The sequence below is a fragment of the Lemur catta genome, chromosome 2 (assembly GCF_020740605.2).
Source record: "Lemur catta isolate mLemCat1 chromosome 2, mLemCat1.pri, whole genome shotgun sequence".
NCBI classification, from domain to species: Eukaryota; Metazoa; Chordata; class Mammalia; order Primates; family Lemuridae; genus Lemur; species Lemur catta.
In genome coordinates this window covers 60,649,330-60,672,734 of record NC_059129.1, presented here as the reverse complement: position 1 = coordinate 60,672,734, position 23,405 = coordinate 60,649,330, and the positions used below count along the sequence as shown (strand labels likewise).

The 23,405-nt window shown below is 39.4% G+C and overlaps 2 non-coding genes across 2 annotated transcripts; both read left to right on the top strand.

Moving 5' to 3' along the window:
• Positions 1 to 3,357: 3,357 nt before the first annotated feature.
• Positions 3,358 to 3,464, top strand: LOC123633638. Its single transcript, XR_006733666.1, has one exon. It is a non-coding gene; the product is annotated as a U6 spliceosomal RNA (small nuclear RNA).
• Positions 3,465 to 17,060: 13,596 nt separating this feature from the next.
• LOC123633687 lies at positions 17,061 to 17,166 on the top strand. Its single transcript, XR_006733711.1, has one exon. It is a non-coding gene; the product is annotated as a U6 spliceosomal RNA (small nuclear RNA).
• The last annotated feature ends 6,239 nt before the right edge of the window (positions 17,167 to 23,405 follow it).

The following is a 23,405-nucleotide window of genomic DNA, read 5'->3' as shown; positions in this document are numbered from 1 at the left end:
AAGCTACAGGCTAGGCAGTAACAGAATCTTGCTCTAGAGTGAATCACTAGTAAAAAAATAATACATATATATATGTATATATAAACACATGTATACACACACCCACACATACACACATCAAAGCATTTAAATAACTCCAACATGTAAACTGAGAACTAAAAATTTTACCTAAATTCGTGGAACATTAATTAAAATTCGGATGCACCCTGGTGAATACTGTGGTGTTGAGTTTAGGATTTGATTTAACTAATAAATAACTAATTCCATTTTCCAAAACCTAAAATCATAAGCAATTACGTATGTGAAGAACATAGAAAACACACGATAGAAAAAAATCCTCAGTAACATTCGCTTTCAGTCCTAAAGATAATAATCAGATTTAGGGAGAACAGACACTGAGCGAATTCCAGAGGACACGAAGAAGTCACTGGAAGAACTGTGTCAGCCAATTAAAATGTGGCAGATTGCACAGTTAACAAGAGAGACCATCATGCTTTGTTCTTCGAATCAATAACCAGGTCGAATAAAGGGTAGAACAATTCAACATCAAATATTCTGTTCCTCCTTCCATTCATCTATCCATCTGTCCCAACACTGGGTGCCTACTAAAGGCCCAGGCAAATGAGCTTAAAGTCATTGAAAAGGAAAAAAGAAAGAAGTAGCTCTTGGCACAAAAAGTTCCCAGTAGAGTAGAAAAGATTAGTCAGAGAAAGTTTCACTAAAATGGAGCCATCGCTGAGAATCATTGACTTGTTTGAGGTCCTGGGTCAAAGCAACGAACAAGTAAATACATCAATCGATATTTCTGTGGCGTTCTTGCTTAGTCACATCTATTTACTTACAGGGCTTTCGTATCTCTCTCTCTCTACATTTTAATCAAATTACCTCTTTTTTGGCTAGTTTATAAATGTAACATTGGCAGAAAGAAAGACGTTGTATTAGTCTGCTTTGTGCCACTATAGAGGAATGCCTGAGGTTGAGTAATTTACAAGGAAAAGTGGTTTATTTGGCTTACAGTCCTGCAGACTGTACCGGAAGCATCACGCCAGCATCTGCTTCCAGTGAGGGCTTCAGGGAGCTTCCAGTCAAGGCGGAAGAAGAAGAGGGAGCAGATGTCACATGGCAGGAAAAGATGCAAAAAGAGAGGGGAGGGGGGGCCAGCCTCCTTTAAACAACCAGCTCTGGCGTGAACTAATAAAGGGAGAACTCACTCATTGTCACGGGGAGGGTACCAAGCCATTCATGAGGGATTCCCCCCCCCCCGTGACCCAAACACCTTCCACCAGGCCCCACCTCCAACACGGGGGACCAAATTTCAACATGAGATTTAGGAGGGCCAAACATCCAAACTATATCACAGGTTATGTCTTTTTTTCCTTTATGTTTTATTTTTTTCAATTCTCTCATGAAGCAATTGGGATCTTCAAACTTGGGTCTGAATTGCAACAATACTGAAAAAGTCAAGAAACTATTCCACTAATTAAATGCTAATTTTGTAGGTGAAAAAACTCATGTTCCAAAGCTTATTTAATGGCACCCACTAACAACTCTAGTAAAAAAAAAAAAAAGTTTTCTTCACCTCTGTGGTCCTAGAAAAACTTATGGGAATTCCCATAAGGCTGCATTATTCTGGTTATTTATGACATATTAACCAGTTAAGGATTAAATTAAATAATTAAATAAATTTAGATGATTAATAATTGACCATATAGACCATTAAAATGACTCAGTCTGACCCTGTCTATAGGGTACAGAGTCAACCCAGCAAGATACTTGTGGCACATGTGAGAGAGATCAAAGTGACAAATTAAGTACAATGTTTCATTGAAAGTCTTAAAGATGCAAGAAAGTTAGTAGACAGTATTTAAGCTGCTTAATTTATGCTTAAAACTGTATGTACTAGGTGCTTTCCTGCCATAGAATCTGAAAGCAGATAAGGAAAGTGTTACTGCAATGCTCCACCTAAGACTTCCTCTTATGTGGAGTTAAACTGTCCTGAAATTCCTGAAAAATAGGAACTTGATCGTATTACTAAATTTGAAATGGATGAATGAGCAAACTCATTGAGGATTTGCAACAAAATCTAAATCCTCATTATGATGGACGACTTTGCCCTCAATGCATGACCAGGTCCTTCTCAGCCTCACCTCATTCACTAGCCCCACGCTGCCATTCTTCCCAGTTCAGGACTGCAACAGATGCTAGCCCACCTGGAAGGAGAGGAGGAGAGGGGCTTCCTAAATGCTGATCCTCCCAAATTCTGTTTCTCAATCAGGGTACCCCTCCTATTTGGAGCCCAAAAATTCTTTGCCAGGGGGCTGTCCTATGCAATGTAGGACGTGTAGCAGCACCTCTAGCCTCTGTCTTTTCCTGATCTGTCTACCACACTCTACTGGAAGCCCAGTAAGGACCACTGTGGGTACTTCATTTGCTATTGTACATCCAGCACCCAGCATGGTGCCTGATATGAAAAAGGTGCTCAGTTAAAACTAGCCAAATAAAAATATTATACTAACATTTCAGAGGATTATGAGGCTAGATGTATTTTGTAGTCCCTAGATAGACCCAAATCTATGCAGGGGTAGGCATTTATATCCTAGGATGTATAACTAGTAACTGTTTCTTTTGGTTATATCATTTGTTGAATGCCCCTTGTGGAAGGAACACTGGATATAAAATTAAGCAGTTTTTATACTTTGAATTCAGAGTGACCTGGATCCAAATCTCAGTTCTGTCACTTATTAGCCCAAGTTAGTCATTTAAATTCATTGACTTCTAGTTGTCTGCTCTGTAAATAAATATAATATCTGCTACAATAGAGTTGTGGAAAGGAGTAGGGTTATTATTTATGATGTGTTTGTCACCTAGCAATTGCTCAATAAATGGCAAGTGTCATGAAATACTTTTCTTAATAATGATAACAGTAACTTAGTCTCATCAATCCTTACCAACCCAACCACACTCAGCAACTGCCAATCAACCTCCAATGGGCAAGCTCAGTCTCAACAGCCAAGTGAAGGCCATTATAAGTGGCCAGAGTCTATAGTTATTCTTCCTGCCCCAAGCCTGGTGTGTAATGTGCCCCAGCTGAGCCTAAGCCCAATAAATGGCAATTTATCTCTAACCTCAGCCATTTTTGTTCAGTTTGTATACCTTGGCTGTTGTCCAAATTCCCTGAATTATACTCTAGTTCCCTTTCCAGGACAAACTTTCCCCTAAGATCCACCCATTTTATTATGACTCAAATACTCTCCTAGTTATTTCTAGCCACCCACCCCATGCCAATAACCATAGTCTATCCAACAACACAGATCAGCCCAAATCACAGCAACAAATCTAACATCAAACTTACCTAGAGTGCTTGCTTCAGAAACACACATACTAAAATTGGAACAATACAGAGAAGATTAGCATGGCCCCTGCGCAAGGATGACATGCAAATTCATGAAGCATTCCATATTTAAAAAAAAAAACTACCTAGAAACTCCCATGCTGTCTCCTATCCAGTCATCAGACCAAATGCTAGCCCAATTGGCCTGATTTAAAGCAGAATTCCCCTCTAGAGAGTAGGATATTGAGTGCTGAAGCACATTCCAAGCTGCAATCAACTTGAGGAAAAGGCATGTGGACTACGTAGATAGAGAAGGAAGAATAGAGTGTATGATTGGAAATTGCTAAATCATAATCCCACACATCCATTCATTGCTTTCTCTCCTTCCCCGATTTGTTCCAAAGGTCCCAGCCACTATATGATGACAATCTCTATGGAAAAGTCTTTGAAATAGATACTGATATTTCCAGAAATATAGCCATGAAAACAGTTAAACATAGGCATAACTCTTCCTACATTTCTAAAAAAATCCAGTTCATATCAAAATTGAAGTCAACAACATCGGATTGCCCTGACTTAGCGGTTCTGGCACGGTGTTTCAGCAAACTATTCCTTGGATTTAATTTCACTAGGTCTTTAAATATAAAATGTCTGATTTCGACTCAAAAGTGTAGTTTATTATATCTCAAACAAGAAGCAGTACAATTAATCAAAAGTATGTGCCTAAACTATCGACACAGTTTTGCCATCTTAACGGTAGCTTGCTTATGCCAGCAGCAAAGAAGCCTACAGTGCAAGTGGCAATGAAATCACAAAAGGCCTTTTTCACAGCTTGTTGAGAATTGAATATCTTTCCTTGCAAGAAGTGGTCGGAAGCCTGGAAGAAGTAGTAGTCAGTTGGTGCAAGGTCTGGTGATGCAGTGGATCAGAGAGAGTTTTCAAGTTCAACCTCTGCAGTTTGAGCAGCATTGTTTGTGCGACATGTGGTCAAGCGTTGTCTTGCAAGAGGATTGGCCTGTCTCTATTGACAAATCTTGGCTGCTTAATCACAAGCATCCTCATCATTTCATCCAGTTGGTTGCAATGGACATCTGCTGTAATCCATTGACCAGGTTCATGAAGCAGTAGTGGATAATACCAGCACTGGACCACCAAACAGACACCATTAGCTTTCTTTTGATGAATATTCAGTTTGGGACTCTGTTTCAGCAATTCATCTTTAACCAACCATTGTGCCCAACAGCTGCAATTGTCAAAAAGAATCCATTTTTCATCACAAATAACAATACAGTGTAGAAATGGTTTGCCTTTACATTGTGACGGCAAAGAAAGGCAAGCTTTGAGACGATTTCTCTTCTGACACTCATTTAATTCATGCAGAATCCATCTATCCAGTTTCTTTACTTTGGCCATTTGTTTCAAATGGTCCAATATTGTTGGAATTGTAACGTCAAACCTTGCTGCTAATTAAAGCATAGGTTGAGATAGATTCACTTCCACTGCAGCTTTCAGTTCATCATTATCCACTTTGGTCTCGGGTCACCCACATGGCTCATTTTCAAGATTAAAACCAGCAGAATGGAACTTCTTAAACCACTGATGTACTGTGTGTTCATTAGCCACATCCTTCCTAAACACTTTGTTGGTATTTCAAGCTGTCTGTTCTGTGTTGGCTCCACCACGAAAATCGTAGTCAGAAATAGCATGAGTTTTTGACTTATCCATGCTTTCACAAAAATTGCTCTAAAAAAATTTGAAAGATAATCACAAGCCAAAACATGTGTTTGAAAGACTGAGGATGTACCTTCAGAATAAAAATAAAACAAGAAGCATCAAAGTGAAATGGCAGAGATAGCAACCGTCAAACTTAGTACTTAAGAAAATTGGACATTTCATGCTTAATAACCTAATAGCAAGGAAAAGGAACCATTGTCCTTGGCTTCCAGTTGACTTTTCCTTTGTAGTTCCAAGGTCAGCAAACTTTTTCCATAAGAAACCAGATAGTAAATATTTTAAGCTTTGATGTCCACATATAGTTTCCGTCCCTTCTTCTCCTTCTCCTTTTTCTTCTTCTGTTTTTTCTTACACCCTTTAAAAATATAAAAGACATTGTTAGCTCCTCATCCCACAGGCCATAGTTTGTTGACCCTGCTCCAAACCAACAACTCCCAAATATCTGAGTAATTGTGTCAAACTGACAATTCAAGCCAAAGCCTATTTATTTTATTTGGGATATTGTGCTCATTGGTAAAATCTCAGTTATTCTTGGATAAACTTCCTAGCACTTAGCTGATAACTGATAAGTTATTGTTTGAGCTTAAACTTAAACTAAGCTCCTTCAAGTTAGCCTGAGCAACATGGCAACATCCTGTCTCTACCAAAAACAATTTTTTTTAAATTATCTGGGTGTGGTGGCATGCACCTGTGGTCCTAGCTACTTGGGAGGCTGAGACAGGAGAATAGCTTGAGCCCAAGAGTTTGAGGCTGCAATGAGATATGATCACGCCACTGTACTTCAGCTTGGACAGCAGAGCAAGACCCTGTCTCGAAAAAACAAAAATAAACAAACAAACCAAGTTATTCATTGAGCTTATACTTAACATTTGTGCATTTTATGATAAGAAAATTATATATCAATTTTTAAAACTTTTAAAACATTATTAGTATGTACTTATTTATTGAATCTCTATCTGTGTCTGTCTTTCCAGAACCACGCCCAGCATAGAGTAGACACTCATTTATTGTGTGTAATAGAAAGGAGAGATAGGAGGATCAGTGGTGGTGAAGGGAAGAAGGGAGAAAGAAATTATTAAGCACAGGGCTGTAAACGAAAAAGGATCAAAATTGAATGGCCAGATTTTCTTGAAAAACACCTGTTACATAGACAAAATGAGAAACTTCTGGATGCCTGGTTCCAGTAAACAAATAAAATTGGTCCCTGAGAATCACAGCATTGTATCTGTGTTTAAAAAGGTTCTTGCAGGTCATCTAGTACAGCACAAATAAGCAATCCCTGCCAGGGGTATCAGAAATGTGACTTGGGAAGTTATGATCAACTAGTCTGCAAAACCAGGAGAGATTTCCAAAATTCAATTTGCTACCATTTTCATATGCATAATAGCTCTATAAGTTTCCATAAAATTTGAAGTGCTTCAGAGTTATACGTAAAAGGCATTTATTTATAAACCTTAAGAGTCGAGGAGAGACGGGTAAGCCACTTCCCTGTGTAGAGAATTAGGAGTCTGTGGGGCTGATTACCCAGCTCTGAAAGTCATGGAGTCAATGACAAAGCTGCAAGAATCAGGTTTAGCATGTCCCACCAAGGCCATCAAAAAGAACAAAGGAAGCCTCCTGGCTGAAATTGCCAGTCATCATGCAACCTTAGGCAAGCTGAGACAGTGATTCCCAAATTGTGTGAGATGAAGAAATTCGTTCCTTTGCGTTAAAGTACCTTTCAATTCCAGGAAGATTCAGAATCAATCATAATAATGTTTAAGACAATCAAAGCTATGATATTACTCTATCAAGATTAGAGAACATACACAAATTAGTGTTTTCTGTACTGGGAATGTTTAGGCGACTTAAGTCCATCAGAGTGTCAAACTTCTAATTAAAATTTAAATGTGTAATCGAGTACTCATACATACTTGTTATTTTTGGTCGAAATCATTTACATTTGAAGAATAGCTTTGGAGCATTGAAGAGAAATTTATCACCGTGCCTATGGACACTTACTGTAACATTTCAAATTATATAGATTTGACATCCAAGACAAGAGGTGTTTAGTAATTTAAAATTAACCAGATTTCCTGGTGCGATAACGTAAGTTCTAAAATTGAGATAAAATGTAACATAACTAAATTTCTGAGAAAACAGCCCAAATTAATCTGCTAATTCAGAGATTCTTTGTGCCAGAGTAAGTTAGCCATAAAAGTTGGGACTTTGACCTATCAACATAGTATATATTGCCTTCTGTAAGCGTATCCTGCCTCCAATTCTCCAAAATGTAGGGACCCTTAACAAACATTCCGTTTCTCATCATCTGACAAGAGGGGTGTAGCAATAAAATAAGGACTAAATATATATGATATCTATAGAGAGTCTTGAGATCATTTTTTTTCCAAATCTAAAAATATTGTTTTAGTGTATGAAAATAGTGTTATTAGCTTTGAGTTATTTTCTAGTAGAGGTAGTTTTAAAACGACAATATAAACACATAATGTTGTAATGGGTGTGAACATTTCCCATGACTATAAAAGAGCATGGCAGTCATAATTTTTTTTTCAAAAACAAAACTAAAGTACATGAATGGACAAAGGAATAGCCCAGTTAGCAAAGAAGAAAAGATAGATGTTTGGTAGATTTAACTGAAGTCTTTGCACCATTTCATCTATGGTTATGCTTTTCTTTACTGCGATTCAGGTTTTCTGAACGACAAAATAAATAAGGCAACTGTTTTCGGACATTAGACACCAGGTAGTATAGGACCAAGCTCCCCAAGAGAAGGGAAGCCCATGAAGCAAGTAGCATATTTGCCTCCACTTTTTGGAAGAAACTTTGCAAACAATGGGGGCAAAGAAGTGGAGCTCAAACAGAACACAGCAGTCACTCTGAGCTGAAGAAGCACAGACGGAAGTTCCATCCATCCTGCTGAAGGTCTGGAATTCACAGGGTGTGGTAGCAGAGAAGAGGGAGCTGCAAAGATAAGTTTCTAGAAGTCCTAGTGGGAGTACCCTAAAGATCCTTGGTTGAGGGCAGGGCTGCACACGTATACAGGGCAAAACTCCACAAGGTCCAGCAGGGAGAGGCTGCTGCAGAGTCGACTAGCTCGGTGGTGCGAGCTCAGCTCAGCACTGGGAGAGCTAGCTAGACACTTTGGGTACTTCCTGAGAATGTAGGAAAATCACAGGATAGGAAGGATTATACCCACAAGTATGGGCATACTTTAGAGCAGAGGTTGGCAAAATTTTTCTTATAAGGCCAGATAGTAAATATTTTAGTCTTGCAAGTAATAGGATTTCTTTCACAATACTCAATTCTCTCATTGAGTACCATGAAAGCAACCACAGATAACATATAAATGAGCACAGCTGTGTTCCTGTGAAGCTTTATTTATAGACCCCAGTGGGACCTAAACACTAGAATTGCAGATAAGAACATAAAAATTACCATTATAAATACATTTAAGGACTTAGAAAAGATAAAAATAGTAAACAGAGAGGAAATCTCAGCATATGGATGGTAATTATAAAAAATAACCAAATGGAAAAGTCACAGTACCTGAAATAAAATAGCCACTAGATACACAAAAGTCAGGGAGCTTGAAGACAAATGAAAAGAAATTATCTGCCATGGTCTAAAATGTTTGCGTCCCTCCAAAACTTATGTGTTGAAATCTAATCCCCAATGTGATGGTAGTAAGAGGTGGGACCTATGGGAGGTGATTAGGTCATGACCATGAATGACATTAGTGCCCTCATAAAGAGGTTTGAGTCTGGGTGCAGTGGTTCACACTTGTAATCCCAGCACTTTGGGAGGCTGAAGCAGGAGAATCATTTGAGACCAGGAGTTTGAGACCAGCCTGGGAAACAGAGTGAGACCCCCTCTCTACAAAAAATGTAAAAATTAGCCAACCGTGGTGGCATGTACCTGTAGTCCTAGCTACTTGGGAGGCTGAGGCAGGAGGATCACTTGGGCCCAGGAGTTCAAGCTTGCAGTGAGCTATGATTGTGCTATTGCACTGCAGCCTGGGCCACAGAGTGAGATCTTGTCTCTAAAACATAAATAAGTAAGGCTGGAGGATGCTTCTGGAAGGTATCGTCTACGGGAATGGGGCCCTCACCAGACACCAAATCTGCTGGTGCCTTGATCTTGGACTTTCCAGCCTCCAGAACTGTGAGAAATACACTTCCATTGTTTATAAATTACCTACTGTAAGGCATTTTGTTATAATATGGCAGGACAAACAAACCAAGACATTATCCAATCTGAAGAATAAGAGAAAAAATTTGTTAATGAATAGTCTTGGGAAAATACACAACAAAACCAAATGCTCTAATATGTGTGTAATAGGAGTAATCAGAAGGAGACGAGAAAGAAAACAGAACAGGACAATATATTTGAAGGAAAGAAGGATTAAATTTCCCAGATTTTTTAAAAAGTCAATTTATACCTCCAAGAAGCTCAGTGAAACCTATGTAAGATAAACACAAAGAAAGATATACCTAGACATATCACAGGCAAAATGGAGAAAAATCAAAGATGAGGAGAAAAATCTTAACAGAAGCCAAAGGAAAGATGCATTACATTCAGGGGAACTATAATGCAAACTGAAACTGACTTCTCAGCAAAAACAATGGTGACAATAAGTCAGAAAACAAATCTTTAAAGTGCTACAACAAAATAAAACTACTAACCCCAAATTCTATATTCAGATAAATTATCATTGAAAAAGGAGAGTAAAGATATTTTCAAACAAATGAAAGTTGAAAGAATTTGTCATCAGCAGACCTGCACTATAAGAAATGCTAAAGCAACTCCTCAGGCTAAAAGAAAAATTAAACCAAATAAAATCTCAGACTTACAAGAAGAAATGAAGAGCATAAAAAATGGTAAATATATGGACATATTAAAAAGACTATCATTTTTCTTTTAATGTCTTTAAAAGACAACTCTCTAAAGCAAAAGTAGTAACACTGTAGCGTGGGGTTTATAAAGTCCATAGAAGTAAATTATATGACAACACAGAACAAAGAATAAAGTAAAATGGATTATACCTTTGTGAATTTCTTACATTTTTACATGAAATATTACAATGTTACTTTTAGAAAGACTGTTATAAAATCAACAGAAAAAATAAGAAAGAATGTTGAAATATTTAATTAAACAAAAAGAAAGCAAGAAAGGAGTAATAAAGAACACATATGACAAATAGAAAACAAATACAAATTGATAAAATTTAACCATAGCAACAGCTATTAATACATAAAATGTCAATGGACTATACACTCCAATTAAAATGCAGATTGTCAGATTAAATTTAAAAAGCAAGACTGAATTATATGCTGTCTATAAGTAATGCAATTTAAGTATGTTGAAGGAAAAAGATGAAACAGTAAGTGTAACAAAGTTGGTGTGGCTGCATTAATATCAATCAAAGTAGACTTCAAGGCAAAGAGGCATTTCATAATGATAAAAGAATCAATCAGGAGGACACGATCCTAAAAGTGTATGACCGTAATATTAGAGCTTCAAAATGTATGAAGCAAAAACTGACAAAACTAAAGGGAGAAGCAGACACATCCACAGTAATAATTGGAAACTAACTCTTAACAGCGACTGACAAAACAAGTAGAAAAAAATCAGCCTGACCAATACCTACTGAATGAATGAGAACTGTACCTGCTATTTTTTCTCTTTGAGGCACCTAGTGTAATTCAATAGAATTAGAACGGATTGGAAAAATAAAAATAACTCAATATGCCTTTTCCAATACAAATTTTCATAAAATAGTGTTTTCTTATTTGTGGAGGCTAAAGCAACTCCATCTTGGATGCGAATCTGCCACATTGACTTCTGATTAACCTCTGTTCCAGGAATGCCTCTAAGATTTCTACTTTATCTGCTGTTAGATATTTGTCTATTGTTACCATAAATCCAGCCCTTTGGTGAAAACAACCTTGACTGTAAATCCTGCCCTTAGGCAGACTCACATAGCATTCTTGCCTTTCTCTGAGGGATTAACTTCAATTGTGCTAGACATTCCTTTCCTGTGGCAGATAAGCCCTGGGTCTGGAGGGTAATGGCCCGGTGGTCTACCATCTCACAGCCACCCAGGACATGGCTTCTGTTCATAAGTCCTTATTAAATATTTCTTTCTGAGCAATAGATCAGTCTCTTTCTTCAGCCTCTCATCTTCCTCAGACTTTGGAGTATATTTGTATAGACCTGCTCACTGCAAAACATTATTACGACGTTATTCTCATAAAAATCTCGGAGCTGCTGATTTAGCTCACTCAATATGTGGAGGGTGTTATGGACTGAATTGTGTTCCCCCAAATTCCCATGTTGAAGCTCTAACCTCCAGTACCTCAGAATGTGACTGTATTTGGAGATAGGGCCTTTAGAGGGGACATTAAATTTAAAATGAGGCCATTAGGGTGGGTCTCTAATCCAATCTGACTGGAGTCATCCTAAGAAAAGGAAACACAAAGACACCAGGATAAAGGAACATAAAGAAAGGGCCACATGAGGAAGGACACAGTGAGAAGGCAGCTCTCTGCAAGCCACGGAGAGAGGACTCAGAAGAAACTAAACCTGTCCACACCATGATCTTGGACTTCTAGTCTCCAGAACTGTAAGAAATAAGTTTCTGATGTTTAAGTCACCCAATCAGTGGGACTTTGTTATGGCAGCCCCAGCACACTACTACAGAGAGCCAATGGTGGTTGTCAAACCGATTACCCAAATCAGACATTTGGTCAGAAAAAAATCTGACTTCATTTACCATTTCGAATTGACTTGCTAATGCATGGCTTCAAGCCAACCATCTCTGTATTCTAATCCTGTGACTAACAGACAAGACACGGGGCCCTGACATCAGCTGCTCACCTGGGAGAAGTAAGGTGCGGCCTCCCTCAGCCACTCCTTCAGCAGTTGCTTTGCTTGTGCTGGACGCTGCGTCAGGAGAGATGCATCCTTTGACAGTAAAAGGGGATAAAAGAGAGAGGTCACTAAAAATTGTCGCATGCCCACTGTTCCAATACTATATAAGAAATCAGAAAATGGGAACGTTGGCAGGAAGACCCACTGTTTAATGGTACTCTATGAGCAGAAACGCACAGGGAAAGACATGTGGCACATTTATAGTGCTTTGACTGAAGGAAGCTTCTCTGACACCAAGTCTTCAAAGTGTCCCTTTGTTGGAAACCTAGAGGTTTTTATACCCCAGGACAATATACTGTAGTAAGAGTCAAAGTGGACCGTTGGTATGACTTGTTAAAAAATGCAAAGGACAATTGAGAAAGTAAAATAGGAGGTTACACTGATACTAATACCTTGACCCTAGAGTGTGCTCAGTTGACCCTGGTCACAGAGGGTCAAATGCAGAGAGGAGATACTCAGAGAATTTCAGAAAAAGTGGTTTATCCAGTCCAAAGTCATATTTTATAAAAGTAGAAGCTGGAGGCCAGAGAAATTAAGTGGCTATCAAAGGTCATATAGTGACAGAATGACAGAGGTGGGCCTAGACGTAGGTTCCTAAACACCCAGTGACCACTTCACAGCACCAAAAATGTGACAGTGGAGTCAATGATGTGATAATCTTGTGTTTTAAACAGCAGCTAAAACACAATTTCTCTGATACTGGCTTGACTCCAGGAATGAAAATATTTAGCATCAAATGAATACGCAAAGAAATTTTAATGAATGACAATAATCTGATTCTGTTGTCATACATTTTCATTTCATGGGATAAAGATGGACTACTAATGCTGTAGAAAGAGAAGAGTTTATTCAATGCTTTCTTTCTGCTGTAAATGGGAGGCTATTTCTGAGTCTGAAAATAAAAGTCCAATAGAGCAATAAATTAATTACCGATCGTTTTTGATGTCACAGCGTAGTACAAACAGCAGTATTGACAGAGAAGAGATTCCAGCTGGGGGCTGTGGAGGGGAGCAGATCAAAGCTGCCCTCATCTGATTGGCACCTCAAGCTCTAAGATTTCAAAGACCCACGCAGAATGACTGACGCTTAGCATGGGACATGGGCAGGCCGGCCAAACCATACAGATTAGAGAGTCAGAGTAGGCACAGACTTCTGGGAAGGCAGGGCATTGATGAAGCCCAGATGAGGCAGACAGAGCCTAACTATCCTGCTGCCTAGATAAGAGATAAATCAGAAAAGAGCTCTCTCTAGAATCAGCATCTCAGCCTAAAACACTCATTACCTGTTATCATGAGTCTAGAGACATTTATAAATGGTTTTTTACATAGGCAAGTATTTGTTTATATAGTAACATGGTAACGGATGTGAGGTTTCAAAACAGAAATAATGATTTAAATTGATTCAGTGCTTTACACTTAAATACATGTAAAAGTGTTTTTAGTTCCCTTTTTTAGAGAAAGAACTGGATCTCAGAAATGTTAAGTGGTTATGCAACATGTAAAGCACCTAGAGAGAGTATCTTTAAGGTGGCATCTGAGGCAGGAGGGGTCAGGAGTTGTTGCTGGGACTAATGCATATAGTTGTTTAAGTATGTCTCACGGTGGGTCCCGGCAAAGCAGAGCTTCAGTCAGTTGCTCTACCCTTTGGAGCCTTTGACAGCCCTTATGGAAGGCAAAGCAGAGCTTCAGTCAGTTGCTCTACCCTTTGGAGCCTTTGACAACCCTTACGAAATGTGTCTCAGAACGCTCATGGGGGCAGAGAAGGTGGAGGGGGCAGATCTGATCCACTGATCCCTGTCCCATGGGTCGAGGGCTCCCTCATAGAGCATTATTAACTCCCCCCTCCCGTACCCTACCTTTCCCGCCCCACTTCAGTCTTGCACATGTGTGAATGCCAAGAAGGTTCCCATGGGTGTCCCCACGGAGGGATCACAACTGTCCCAAGACAGGACGTGAGAGGCCTCAGGTGGTGCTTAGGCACTATTTGTGGCATCTGCATGGTACTGGTTGGTGCCTACATAGAACTGATCCCTGCAGCTGAGGCTGGAGTCAGAGGTGAGGCTGAGAGGAGTTGGAGTGACACAGTGTGTCCACCACCCAAAGGCAGGCAGTGAAGGGAGTGAGCAGAGCTGGGGTCCATCCTGTTCTCGGTTCTCCATGCCACGCACCCTGGCACAGGCTGCATCTACCTGGAGGAAGTGGCTCCCTTCTCTCACTTACACAATGACACCACATGGGCTAGCAAAAGCCTTGATTCTTCCTTAACAGGAGTTGCATATTGGGCTAGAATCTTAATTCTATTGTCCAAAAATCTAAAACAACATCTAAAATAATTAACTTGAGATTTTTAATGAAGTAAAACAATGGGTGGGAATGACTAAATGACACCCAATGAGATTGATAGAGTTTATTCTCCATAAATATGTATATCAGATTCTAAAGGATATTTATGTTTTTATATCATCTCTGACTTCTCTTCCATAAAGTTCTTGGTGGGGCGAAGGAACTGGCTGGGGTCCAGTTCGGTTTCTCTGCATGGCCCATGACATCCTGACACCGCTCAGTCGTTTAGATATCTGCTTCTTGCTTTGGAAGCCGTAGGGGTGATTTCGGGGAGTTAGCTTTGCTTATTAGCTTTTTCACATGCATTCTTTGAAGACTGAGTTTTTAATCAGCTGATTAGGATGAAAGGCTTTGTCCATCATTGGCTGCAAAATCCTAGCTGTGACTGTAAATTGCTGAGCTCTGTCACTGAAACTGTGGGAGCCAGAGTCATGGTGGCCTTTCTGCAGATCATCCTTTTGCATGTTGTGACTAAGTGTGTGTGTGGTTTTAAACCTATTTTAGTTGTTAAGAATCGCTTCCTCCTTGAAGTGAAAGCAGGAAATAAATGTCCTGTTGCCTATGTTACCATTAAACATTCTTTTCCCCTTCTTGCTTCCCGCCCGCATGCCAACAGTTGCTTAGGAATTGAGACAAGCCGGTTTCCTCACCCACTGTTGTGAGAGTTGCCACAGATTGTCCAAAGTGACAGAGTAATAGTTGAGACCAGAACTAGAATCTAGGTTTTTCTGATTACACATAAGATACCCTTTCAGCTAAACTTCTTGACCGTAGTTATTGTCAGTGAGGTACTTCATCATACTTCCAATTTTCCAAGAGTTTTAAGTTTAAAAGATTATTTTCTTAAAACTATTTTTAAAGTCTAATATAAAAAAACTAACCAAAACAATAAGTCATAATCACGATTTTATAAATGCATAAACTGCGAGGAAAATGAACATTTATTGAGCATCTACTATTCGACAGATCCAGCACATTATCTTATTTAATCATCGCTACACTGGAGGGTATTTATGATTAGGTGGGGATTTTTCTCTTCGCTTTACAGAACAGAGACCAAGGCTGAGAGAAGTAATTAAAGTACAGGGTAGAGTTAGGAATCCTATTCACATTTGAGTGACTCAGAAGATGATGTTATTTTTCAATACATGTTAACTTCTAAGGTGATGTACCCATTTTCAAAGACCTAGTAATAATGGTAACACCTGATATACTCATGTTCCTTTATCATTCACCCAACAAGACTGCACATACCAGACTTAAACACAGTCCATTATTCCAAGTCCAACGTGCCTTCCACTTCACCACTCAGAAAATCAGATGGTTAACAAAATTCCATCGTCAAACTGTGGCCTGTATGAGAAGGGTGTGTGGGTGGGGGAAGATAAAGGTTGGTTAATGGGTACAAACACACAGTTAGAGAGAAGGAGGAAATCTAATGTTCCATAGCAGAGTAGGGTGACTATAGTGAACAAGGTATTGTGTATTCAAAACAGCTAGAAAAAGCCAGGGGTGGTGGCTCACACCTGTAATCCCAGCACTTTGTGAGGCTGAGGCAGGAGTATCACTTGAGCCCAGGAGTTTGAGACCAGACTGTGCAACATTGTGAGACCCTATCTCTACAAAAAATAGAAAAATTAGCTGGGTGCACACCTGTAGTCCCAGCTACTCAGGAGCTTCAGGAGGGAGGATCGCTTGAGCCCAGGAGTTGAAGGCTGCAGAGCAGAGTCATTTATTAAATAAATAAAATTTAAAAAACAAAATAGCTAGAAGAGAGAACTTGAAATGTTCCCAACACATAGAAATTATAAATACTGGAGGTGATGTATACCCTAAATGCCCTGACTTGACCATTAGACATTGTATGCATGTAATAAAATATGACATGTACCCCATAAATATGCACAAATATTATGTCAATTAAAAATCTATTTTGTAAATATATCTTAATATAAAGAAATTTTACAAGGCTATTAGAGTTGGTATCACTACAGCAAGTTACAACCATTTCTTCGCACAGCTCATACACAATTTTACTACTTAACAGATGTGCAGTTGGAATATTTATTATCCAATTTTTAAAAAGCAATTTTTAAAACCCTGAAAAATAGCAGGGATTATTGGAAATCCATGCTTCCTAATATGAAAAACGGCATTTAAAAATCAGAATTATGAATACCCAATATTTAAATCTTGTCTTGATTGCCAGCAAGAAAATGTCACAAAGATGAAGTTGAATGGTGCAAAAATTATCTTGTTTCCCTTTTTCCCTCTGCTGTGGAGTGTTTGGTCTCATTATTTAGTGTTTTTAGTTTGGGGAAATATTGAAAGAATGAAAGCTGTACTTATAATAGCCAATAAACATCTCCAGGATTTTATAACTTGGGCAGAGAAATGGATCTACAGGTAATATCAGCAACCTTCTTTCTTTTACAACTTTCTCAATTACTTCTGGTCACATTCATTCATTCATCTATCCATTCAAAATACTTAAGTGTCTATCATATGTAGGCCCCTACCTCAGCTTACAGAGTGACAAACATGAAGTTCTATGTGCTGAGAAGCCCTCAGTAGAAAACAAATGACAGATGTGCAGCTCTTTCAGTCCTCTCCCTCAAATAAAGGTAGGACATAAAAGAAAAGGTGAGGCTCCACCTGGGAGAAGGGAGTGTCCTGCCAGCAAACATTGGTTGCTGCTAAACAAAGTACTTGAAGGAAAAGATGTGCTCACTTCAGCAGCACATACACTAAAATTGGAACGAAACAGAGAAGATTAGCATGGACTTGCGCAAGGGTGACACGCAAATTCATGAAGCGTTTCACACAGAAAAAAAGATGTTAACCAGTAACCAGAGAAAAATGAAATTTTGCTTTAGTATGGGGTACTGAGAAGTGTTCGAAGTTAGGATTCTATACTAGAAATTCCATAATGGCAAAATTTCACACATGGCTTTGCCAGGTATAGATTAAGTCCTGTAAGTAACAGAATAGTAATAGATCTAATTAAAAGGGGTTTTTTATTCATTCTTCTGAGTGCAACTTCCATAATATTAGCTTATTTTAGATCCAAGTTTGAACATATAAATATCTTTATATCCCTTCTATATTAAAGAAATAATAACCTCTCTTGACATCTTAGTCCTCTCTATTAATTCAGCATCTTTCTAATTTCGTGCTCAACTAAGCCGCTTTAAAGAATAATCTAGACATGCTGCCCCATTCCTCATTTCTCACTCACTCCTCACTCCACCGTGATCACACTGGGACAGTCCATAACATTCAGTCTCAGGTATGATCACCATTTCTTGACCTCTTCATGATTTTGGACACTGTTGGCCATTCCCTCCTTCAGCAGCTGTCCTTTGGCTTCTGAGAGGCCAGCTGTCCAGAGCTCTCCTCCTACCATTTCTTTCCATTCCTTTGTGGGCTCCTCTTTCTTGGTCTGCTTCAGTGATGTTATTCCCCGGTGTCCTCTCGCTGTCTACACTCCCCCAAGGTGAACCCTTCTGTAAGCATGACTTTACCCTCCACCTACATGCTAATACTTTGTAATCTTCCCCAAGCCTTGACCTCTCTCCTGAGTTCCAGGGTCATAATTTTCAATTGTCTATTAAATATCCACCTATTTGCCCCACAGGCCCCTCCAACTTAAGATGTACAAAACCAAACTGCTCATCTCTCCACTCTAACATTCTGCCACTACTCTTCTTTCTCTGTTCCAATCTCTAGGCCCACTGACCACCAAGCTGTTTAAAACAAATCTTGGAGGCACTCCAGGTCCTTTTCTCTCACTTACTGTCCTCTCCCACTCTATTAGACTGGGATCCCCCAAAAGGCAGAGCCTGAGACAAAGGTTTGTCTGTGGCCAGTTTATTTGGGGGAGGGATCCCAAGGAATGGGAGTAGGGACTGGGAGGAAGAACCAATCCATGAGTACATAATTAAGCTAGTCACTGCTATAGGCAACTGGGATCGCTGAGGATCTGTGTAAAATGCAACTGAGAATCGTCTTTTTGAAGGACGGAGGAAAGAGGTGTATCTACAGATCATATTATACCCTGGCTCCCAGCCCCCAGGTCAGATTGCCCCAGTGAGTGTTATTCTTTCCCACTTCCAGTTTGTGCATGTGTCACAATGTCTCAGTGGGTTCCCGAGGACATCCCACACAGCAAGAACGGAGAAGTAAAGGTACAAGAGATAAGCAGCACACCTGAGGCAAGGCATTGCCAGGCTACACCTGCACACTTGCTGATGGCAAGTGGAGTGTACAGGTGTCCCATATACCCACCAACCACAAACACATATCCATAGAGTCCATTCACATTCTTGATTCTAGCCCCTCACATATCTCTCAAACTGTACCCCCATCTTCTTTGGGCATACGGACTGCCACACTGTACCTAATAAATGTTTTAAAATATTTGAATATAAGAGGAGTCTTTGGAGAAGAAATTTCCCCAACTTATCTTTTTCCTCAGTCCAGAATATTAGTAATATCTACACGTAGAAACTTTCAAAAGTGGGCCTCTTGATTTAAATTATCTTTTTGAGCAATATATATATATAATAAAAATAATAAGTACTTTTCAGAGTAAAAAAACTGTAAAGAATGAGAAGTCACCCAGGAGTTGCAACTGTGATCTTTGACTTTACAAAATCATAATTTTGCAGTGTATGCAACACAGTTTGGGGGTGAAAATGCCAAGCAAATGTGGGAATGAAAAATTACAGCAGACTGGGAAAATGTTTTTCAAGAAAATGTCAGAGAAATTCGAAAACAAATATGTGCATTTCAATGTAGACAATTCAAAGCTAAAATTATGAAGAGGAAGAAAAACATTCTATGCTATTTACATGATGACTTTAAGCTATAAAGTAGATAGGGAGCTCTAGAAAATAAATGGGGAGATTATTAAGCTCTATTACGTAATAATAAATTACTACAGCTGTGGCTGGATAATATTTTTAAAAAAAAGTTTCCCATGCACCCACTCACATTTCAATGCCCTCCTGGCCCTTTCAGATTAAGTCATCCAGGGCATTATTCCTCACAGCTCCCGGGCAGATACCACTTGGCAAAGTGAACATAACAATGGAGTCAAGTGTTTGGCATTTCAGTTTCAAAAGGCTTGACCTTGGCATAGAGACACAGATGGTTGGGAGCATGTTTTCCCTGAAATAGAGAGAAAGAAACTTGGAGAGGAAAACTGTGCGACTGAAATACATGAGAACTGAGAAGGGTACAGTACTGTACTGACCAATATGGCAGCCACTACCCATGTGTGGCTCACGCACTTGAAAATAACTAGTCCAGGTTCAGGTGTGCTGCAAGTATAAATTATACATCAGATTTCAAAGACTTAGCAAGAAAAAACATAATCATATGATGAAAGGATAATAATTTGGATATATTGGGTTAAAAAATATATTATTAGAAGTCATTTCGCCTGCTTATTTTTAACTTTTTAATGAGGCTGCCAAAATATTTAAAACAACGATCTTCACACAATCTAAATATGTGAAAGAGAGAAAATATTTTCATACAAAAAAGTGGTAAGTGTGGAAGAATAAAAGCCAATTCCAATTATCATAGTAAAAAAAATAACATTATTATCTAAAATAATGTTACAGGCTAAAAATATAATTAAGTTGAACAATACATGAAATAATTTCATAAGTGAAATGTTTGGATTGACTTGCCACAAGAAATAGATAACTTGAGAACAACTCCAATGTTTAATTAAAGACAATGCAACAACTATTAATTGAGGGCGGGTGACTGGGTGCCAGGGACTGTGGTAGTGGCTGGAGATTTAAAGATGGGTAAGTCCCATGTGGCCCTGCTTCCTGGGGCAAAGCGCACAATTCAGGAAACGCTGATTGAGGAAATCCCTGGAGCTGCTGGAAGGGGTCCTTTCAGGCCTGAGCCACCAGGGAAGGCGGCTTGGGGATCATGGAAGCTGGATCCTGAAAGAATAACTGCAGTTAGTCTAGCCAAATGGGGGAGGGAGTGGAGAATAGCATTCCAGATAGAAAGAACTACACATCCGAATGCTCAGAGATGAAGGGAACACTGATGAAGAACCAAAAGAAATCAGGCTGGCTAAGTGATAAAGAAGGGCAAGAAATAAGGCTGGAGGGTTAGGCATATTATGGCACACTCCACTGTTTAAATCATGAACTGTATGGGTGTTTCTAGAAAGGGACGTGGAGAGCCATTCAAGAGTTTTAACACAAGGGAAGTCTACAACCAGGTTTGCATTCAGAGAAGGTCTTTCTAATGATTCTGACAGCTATGTGGAAAATAGAGAGGAAGGAGCGAGACCAGGGCACGGGAACCAGTTATAAAGCTATTGCATAATCCAGGCAAGAGAAGATGCTGGCCTTTGAGGATGGGTGAAATGGTAGTGTGGCTGTGCGGATGAAGAGAACTGGCTTTATTCAGGAACCGGTAAAGGGGCAGAGCTGATAGAACTTGTAAATTAATCAAGGATGGCAATAGAGGAGAGGGAGAAGTCAAGGATAACGCCTGAGTGTCTCCCCTGGGTAACCAGGTAGACAGCAGTGCCAGGCACTGCAGCTGGGACACAGAAGGAGCTGGAGGATGAGGGCAGCAACCTGCAGTGGACGTAGGGGAGGGGAGAAGGATTCAGCCTTCAGTTTTGGACACTTTGAGATTGACGTATGTGCCTGAGAGGTAGCTAAGAGAAGTGGTTCAATAGATGGCTGCATTTTTGATGCTCAGGAGAGATTTCAACTGGAGAATTTAATTTAGAAGAGATTAATACATACAAGATAATTAAAGCCATGTAAGGGATGAGATTGCCCAGGAAGACTATGTAGGATAAGAACAGAAGGTGGCCAGGATTAAACTTGAAGGAACACTAAAATTTACAGGACAGGGAGATACAAAAGAGCCCTCAAAGGAGACTGCACAGTGGTCAGAGTGTTAAGAAGAAAACCAAAAGATGAGAGGTGTAACAGAAACTGAGGGAGGAACATTTTTCAAGAAGGAATTGATGAATAATGTCATGTGCTGCTAAGAGGTTGAAATAGAAATAGAAATGCATCCATTGGATTTAGCAACACAGGGTTCTTTGTGACCTGGGTGAGAAGCATTTCATTAGCATGACAGAGCAGAAACCAGATGACAATGGTTTGAAGAGTGGTGAGTGAGAAAGAGAGACAGCATAGAGACAGCTGCTGCATCCACTGGGTTTGCAGCCAAGGATTGTAACTGTTCCTTCCTAGAATGAATCCCTTGGAGCCACTGTACAGAGGGAATGTGTGATTCAGTGATGAGTGGATGGTGGGTATAACTCAGAGTGGTAATTTTTGTATTTAAAAAGTAGCCCATTCGCCCAGCACGGTGGCTCACACCTGTAATCCTAGCAATCTGGAAGGCTGAGGCAGGAAGATCACTTGAGCTCAGGAGTTCGAGAGGAGCCTGAGCAAGAGCGAGAACCCCATCTCTACTAAAAATAGAAAAAATTAGCCAGGCATTGTGGTGCCTATGGTCCCAGCTACTTGGGAGGCAGGAGGATCGCTTGAGCCTAGGAGTTGGAGGTTGCAGTGAGCTACGATGATGCCACCGCACTCTAGCCAGGGTGACAGAGTGAGACTCTGTCTCAAAAAAAAAAAAAAAAAAAAAAGTAGCCTGCTGTTGAACTAAAGGGCAATAAATACTGACCACTCCTTAAGCAAACATTGACTTGATGGTGTATTAGGCAGAGCAAGAATGAAAGCTGGCATAATCATCTGTTCTTTCATCTAGCTACTAACTGGGAAGTTTAACCTCTCAACATCTTCGACTTCAGACCTTGCACTAGAGATAATGAAAAACAATAAAGATCTCTATCAACTAATTCATGTAAATCCTCAGGTAAAAATTCAATACAACTGACATCCGGTCATAAGAAATGTTACATGTTAAGACTATGTTTTTATTTTCTGAACTCATCCTAATCCTGTTGTTGCAGCAGGTTTGAAAAGCTTTAAGAGCTTTAAAAATACTATAGTATCAGTTAGCTTTTGCTGTATAACAAAGCACCCCAAAATGTAGTGACTTAAAACATTTGTTATTTTCCATGATTCTGTGGGTTCCAAAGAATCCAACACACACTTTGCAATAAGCCGTTCTTTTGGTGTAAGTCTGTGCAGTTGCTGGCTGTTGGCTCACTCAGCACATCTACAAGTAGGTGACAGTTCAGCCAGAGTTGTATGGTCTAAGATGGCCTCAGATTTATCTTTGGTGGTTGACATATGTTAGCTGGAGTGACAGGGATGACATGATCATGTGTCTCCCTTTATCCAGCAGGTCCATCTACGTGGTTATCTCAAGGATTCCAGAAGCAGCTAGACAGAAAGCCCTGAAGCACAAGGAATTTTCAGGCCTCTGCTTGCAGCACATTTGTTGACATCCCATTGCCTATGTAAATCACATGACCAAGCCCAGCTCTACTAGGTGGAGAAAGAGAATTCACGGCATGATGGGAAGACCATAAATTCACATTGCAAAGGGCATGCATACAGGGATGAAATAATTTGTGGCTATTTTTACTATCTATCACAACTATCTTTTGCTTAAAAATACTTATCTAGGAACTTTCTCCTAATTTAAGTTTAATGGAACCATAAATATGAGTCATAGATTTGCCCCACAGTCACAAAATAAGACTTTAGCTTCCTTCTTTCTTCAGAAGTAGCACTAAGTCACAACAGAGCAAGGGTATCCCGAGGGCTCTGAGCTCCTTAAGAAGCTGTCTCCTTCTGTATCCCCAACAGTATGGTAACTTTATTTGAATGGTTTGTTTCCTAAATCCACTAACATCCAAACAGCAAAGGAAAAAAGCATAATAAAGGCTGCTCTCACAAAGCTTAAATTTCCTGACTTTCTAAGAACAAAAGTGGAACAATTACATAAAATTAGAATATACAATCATACAATGAGACATACATTTCAGTTTAATTTTACTGGTTTCTAGATTTTGAACTTTTTTTCTGTGTGGCTTACAAATACAATAGGAAAAAATGAATTAAAGAAAAAAAAACCCAGCTAGTACATATTCT